The sequence below is a fragment of the Bactrocera tryoni genome, chromosome 4, assembly GCF_016617805.1.
Source record: "Bactrocera tryoni isolate S06 chromosome 4, CSIRO_BtryS06_freeze2, whole genome shotgun sequence".
Taxonomy (NCBI): domain Eukaryota; kingdom Metazoa; phylum Arthropoda; class Insecta; order Diptera; family Tephritidae; genus Bactrocera; species Bactrocera tryoni.
The window spans coordinates 40,611,325-40,617,959 of record NC_052502.1 but is presented as its reverse complement, the minus strand read 5'-3'; positions in this window follow the sequence as shown (position 1 = coordinate 40,617,959).

Genomic DNA, 6,635 nt, shown 5'->3' with positions numbered 1-6,635 from the left:
AAAGTAAATGATATGGTAACTCGGTCGATAAAGCTGATTTTTGGACGTACTTGATCGTGCCAATCCTGATGCCACATTTTTGGAGAGCATTATAACTGCCGATGAGAGATGGGTTTATGCAAACAAGTCAGCGATCATCGGAATGGAACTCGTTTTCAGTCTATCGAAGAGACAAAACAAAATTCGCTGAAGGAACTAAAGGTTAAAGATATAAAGACCAAGTCAAGTTTCAAAAAAATTATCGCCTTAATGTACTTACATATATACACTATATATAATATTTACCAAAATGCATGTATAGACATCTGTGTCCGAAAGAAAGTCCATAGCTCATTTGTCATTTGCCACTTAAGTTGACTTTATGCTCTGTCAGTTTGTAATTGATGTAATAATAAATACACAACATATTTTGCGGTTTTCGGCTTTGTATAAGAACAATGCCTGCTTCCGATTTATGTTTAATTTATTCAAATATGTCAAACTTCAATCTCTTCACCCTGTCCATGTAATTCTCTCAAATTAAAGACACATGTTCCAAGCTGTTTTGTTATACATTTATATATGTACAACTAAGTGTAGGTTCTTCCGAATATGTCAAGTGAGGTACTCTATGAGTAAAAAATACATAGACAGATTTTCTTCAAATTTTAAAATTCTTAACTTATTTTTCAAAATCTATGCCGACGTCCTTAAAAGAATTTCTCTTGGCTAAAATATACTTTTGCCAACATTTTTACCAATCCTCGAAACAGTTGTTAAAGTCAATTTAAGGAATAACTTGCATTTTCGTGGTGTAAAAACCAAAAGTTGGTTGCGATCTCTTTTTATGAATAGCTTCGCGCTAGCGACGCATAACACTCAAATAGTATTCCTTGTTGACAGTTTGGCCGGTCGGCAGGAATTCGGATAGCACCATCGCTAATCGAAGAAAACTGTCAACATAACCTTGATTTTGACCTCGTTTGTCATGATTGTTACGGCTTCGGCTCATCTTTGAGACGATATTCGGCCGATTGATCGTCTGTTTCCGGATCGTAAGTGAAGAGAAAAAATTCAACGCCTGTAAGTTAGAAGGCATTGTTTACAGTTTACAAATTGAAAAGTGATTTTGGCACCAACCGTGCTTTCACTTTTCTTAGACCCAAATGATTTTCAAAATGGTTTTTACTGATCCTTCCGATATGCCAACGATGCCAGTAACATCTCTGACTGTTCAGTGTCGATTCTCAAGTACCAATTCCCTTATTTTATTGACGTGTTGATCATCACTTGATGTTGATGGCCGTCCTGGACGAGGACCGTCGTCAATGCGTTCTTGACCCTCTTTGATTAACTTGTACCAATCAAGAACACTTGTTCGCTACAAACAATTATCACCGAAGGCTTTTTTCAACATTCTGATCGTTTCGGCACCACAAATTTGATTACGCACAAAATTTAACGGAACTACTTTGGCTTAGGCTCCTTCTGCGTTGATGCAGCGCTGCCTGCGCGATTTCCAAGCATTGAAGGCGTCACCGAAGGCATTCTTCGGAATAGCTTTGAGAGCCGAGATGCATGCTGCTTGGATCCTTTCTGTCGTCTCCAAATGTCTGTCTTTCAATGGCCTTTTCAAGCAAGGAAACAAAAAAAACTCCGGGGGGCACATCTTGGCTGTAGGGCAGTTGCGGGAACGTTGGGATGCCGACCTTGGTTGTTCATAAGAAAAGCGGTGTGAGCTGGGGCGTTGTCGTGGTGCAAATTCCAATCGGCTGCAATGTCGATTGCCCCTTCGTTTGAGACTCTTGAAGACTTCCACGTAAAACTTGGCATTGACGGTTCGTCCAGGAGGAGACAATGAGAATCATTTTCACTTCGGAATTGCTCATTCATCAGCAACCTCTTCCCGGCTGATACCGTATGATAAGGTTGACAACTTCATAAAAAAGAAAATATTAGGATTATAAGATAGGATACAAATCAAGTTAGTCTCCTCTGAAAAACCACACCAATGTGTTTTAGATTGTTTTGGATCATGTCTATCATTGTTTGAGTTGCTACAAGATATACTCTGTACTGTGTAGCAAAACATTATTTTTCAAATTTGGAAAAGTTGTTCTTTATGCTTCATCAAAGCTACAATTTTTTCGATTTTATTGTTATTGCTAAAAGTCAGCAAATTTATAGAAATTTTGTGAACCATAGATTGTTACTTTGGATTGCTCCGTATCGCGATATCATAGTGTTAAGCAATATACATAAATTTTTAATTTTATTCAGGCTTCTGTGGTTTAGCCTATTCCTGAGAGGCAACCTCTCTCTTTAAGAGAAGCTCCGTTCAGAATTTTATCTTCGGTTGGCTTCAAGCGAACTTAGTCGAGAAATAATTATCGTTTCATTTGATAGTTTCATAGAATTTCAATAGTTTCTAATATATAGCTACGACAGCACTTTATTTTTTGATAACTGCCTCCAAACAGAATACTAGAAGAAGAGCTTTTGAAATCGTTTGCCTTGCAAGTATTACTTTGTTATGTTAGGAGAAGACTTAGAGCTGGTTGGCTTGGAAAGCTGGATGTTAAAGAGTGTGTGTTTATACTGTGTGTTTGCTTATGTAAGCATCAGCTGTATATTTCTTAACTCACCATCTATACTCTGCAATGAATTAGTTAGCCAACTCAATTAACATGGTTTCCTCGAACAGTCATCTCTACTGCACTTAAACTGTACTATTGTGCCCATATATGTATTGTTTGATATTTTTTGAAGTCCTAAACCAATTTGTAAATGCGTTTAAACAGATGAGTGTACTTAGTTGGACAAGGAGGAAACATCCGAGTTGTTTTAATTAGGCAAGCAATGAAAACAGGCTGTTCTCGAGAAAATAATGTGGAAAATTACGCACTCAAACAAGTTCACAAACTTTGCTTTCTTGCGGCACGGTTTTCTGTGCAGTGACAAACTCATCTCTGGATCTTTTGGTGTGGTGTTTGTTGCATATCCGGTTCTGTAGAGGAGCGAAAGTGTCGGCAACAGACACATACGATGGTGCCGACAGCAAATGCATTGTTTTTGTACAAATGCAAACAAATAAAGAGCAGATTGGGCTTAGTAGCCGGGCGGTAAACTTTTCTCATTTCCTTTCTTTGAAAAGTAAGTCAAAGTGAACGATTGGACTTATACATACTTCTATATGTCAGTATGTCTTGTTGAGAAAACATAACAGAAGGAACGGCTTGATACTCGTGCAACAGTGCACATGAAATAAAAAATGATAGCAAAAAGTTAATTATTCATATAAAAGGAAGCAACATCCTCAAATGCAGTCGAGAACTGTAGTTTAACGACCACAGATCAAATCAAGTGTTTTCAAAGCAAACATATTAATGTTAAACAAACTGGTTTCTCAGGAGTCTACAGTTATGTGGCAGTATTGTGACAGTTACAATCTAAGGCCACCATATCTGTATTAGGTACCGTTTATTAATATCTATATGGTTTTTTTATTTGGTGACAGCTTCGGTTAATCAGGCAATTAGTTATAGCAGAAACAGCGAATTCCGCTCGTCCCTTCCTTAGTTGCCGGCCGTAGTTAACAAAATTTGTCAAAAGTTGAGCCTGTAGACATCAGCCATCTTTTTTTGTTTTCATTTGAACAATGTTGCCATTGCTGAATACGCATATATAGTTTTGTACACATCTAAGTTTTCAATTATAATTTTTCATAATATTGGTTTACAACGTTGCTTCTGCCGTTTTTTTGTAAATTTAAGGCTTTATTGTATAAAAACGGTTACAAAAATGTTATTCAAAATATTGGCCGTTGCTAGCTACTACTTTTGACCACCTTTCTGGTAGCATGCGTATTCCGCGACGAAAGAACTGCTCATCTTTCGAGTCGATCCAAGTATCAATCCAATTTTTGACTTCTTCATAAGAACTGAAGTGCTCGTTAGCTAGACCGTGTGCTATCGATCGGAACAAGTGGTAGTCAGATGGAGCAACGTCTGGAGAATTCGGCGGGTGGGATATTTTTTGACCCCCTTTGCAACGTGAGACATTGCGCATTGTCATGTTGGGGAATGACTTTATCGTGTCTCTCCTCGTACTGTGGCCGTTTTTCTTTGAGTGCTCGGATCAAACGCATCAACTGCGTTCGGTATCGATCTCATGTGATGGATTCACTTGGCTTTAGCAGCTCATAATATATCACCAAATGTAGAGCATGATCATTCCCATGGCATTGAAGCGTTTTGATACGGCTTGCTGTGTCACTTGCAACGATTCGGCCAATTCCTCTTGGGTTTGAAACGCATCTTGGTCGAGTAATGCTTCCAATTCAGCATCTCCCTTCCACCGCCATGCCGGTCTTCGACTTCATAATCACAATTCTTAAAACGTTGAAACCATTCGCTACATGTTCTTTCACTTAGGACAGCCTCACCGTACGTATCCGAAAGCATTCGATGAGCCTTAGCCGTACTTTTCTTGGAATTAAAAAAAGAAAAGCAAAATTTCCCGCAAATGTCGAGAATTCGGCTCAAAAAGTGACATTTTCAGTTGACAATAAGTTTGGAATGCAAACAGATCTCTACAAATGTTTTTTGGGTTAATGTTCACACAAATGTCCAAGATCGATATACAACGATTTAATCGACCAGTGCTTGACCCTAGAGACATCTATTGGAAAACGGCGGAAGCAAAGTTTTAGACATAATATAAAATATCAAAACTGAAATCAAACTATTAAAAATAGTTTATATATAGTATTTATAAATAACTAGAGGACCCGTCCACGTTTTACTTGTCCACAGTACATAGTTAGTACTACTAATACCATCTATATGATTTCTATTATTTAGATTATGACTAGTAGTTAAGGAGATATATGTATGTAGCATTTTTGGTGAACCAACTTGTGTTAGTTTTTGTTTTGGGGGGAAAATACTATTGAATTTGGGCTGTGCACCAGTGAAATCAACCGAGTCCAATCGATAGTGAGCCTAGTGGACTGCATATTATGAAACGGTTCTCAAGCGTGGAAAGACAAAAAAATCGGCTGGCAAGGTTATGAGTTCAGTCTTTTGGGACGCATGTGGTATATTTTTCATCGAATGATTACTGAGCCAGTTTTAATTCATTGCACTGTGTATTTGGTTGCAAATCTATTCTACTATTCCCAATATTTCGCAATTTTATTATTTTTTAGGAAGGATCAGTTTGAAATTGTACGCATATTTACATATATGTATATAGTATATATACATATATAAATACCGCGTTTGGTTTGTTATGAATGCATTTGCGTCTAGCAAAGTATCCGCAATGCCTTGACGACGAAAATGTCAATGCCATTTTTTGTTGTGATATTAAATATATCTGACGGGTTCGTCCTAAAAAAAGCTGCCTGGTTCAGGAGCAAAATCAGTATAACTCATATTATAAGCATGTATGGATATGCAAATTTTTACTTATTTCTTTCTATTTTTGAATGACTAAAATTATCACATGATCCTTATATGAATTTTGAGCAAATGCTTATGATTTGAAATATAAATTTTGTATTTATGAATTGCATTGAAATTTAACATAAAAATATAAAAAGTATCCTACCTTACCCTGGTCTACTTCTCTCCCCACCAATTTCAGCCAAATCGGTTCAGCCGTTCTTGAGTTATAAATGGTGTAACTAACACGACTTTTTTCTTCTTTTTTTCTTCTTTTCTGTATATATAGATAGCATTCGACTCTGATTTCCAGTTATTTTAAGAAAATTTCAAACACATTGAAGACAATTTTTATAACTACTACAGTATATCGAGACTGGTAACCCTGCGTTGTGAGAGAGCAATCAGCTGACTCGTTTTTTTTTTACGGTACCCTACGGTAAAGCGGGCGGTAGAAGCGGAGTTGACTAATCATTTATATTGCGCTCTCATAAGATAGATCGTATCAGCTGATTCGGGCTGCGGGTTTACAACGTTATCTAGCTTTACGAGATGGTAATATAGCGTACTAGTAGGGTGTGTTTTTCTCTTTTTGTCGGATCCTGATTATCTCAAATTCCTTAATTCTTTCTTCGGCATTTTCGAAATCGGAATAGTAACCAAAAAACAATATGAAGCCGAAAACTACATAACTAGTAAAAACTAAAAACCAAAACCATTCGATTGAAAGTAGTCATCAAATGGTGTTTCTTCTGGGCCAAGAATTTGAATTTTTTTATAAATATAAGAGTTTGGCGAAAAGGGCTAATTTTGCAGCAATTTGGACCGTATATACCCACCATACCACAAAGAAATAGTTTATAAATATAAGAGTTTGGCGAAAAGGGCTAATTTTGCAGCAATTTGGACCGTATATACCCACCATACCACAAAGAAATAGTTTATAAATATAAGAGTTTGGCGAAAAGGGCTAATTTTGCAGCAATTTGGACCGTATATACCCACCATACCACAAAGAAATAGTCTACCGGTGTTAAGTATCACAACACGAGATAATGGCCTCACCAAAAGTTTTATGCAACAAAGTGATTATTTCGTTGGTTGTATGGTATGTAGTGCCGTCTTGTTAGAGCGACCCCCTGGACCAGCCTCCACAATAGACACGAAAAAGTCATTAATCATATAACATAATGAGGAACGTAATGTACA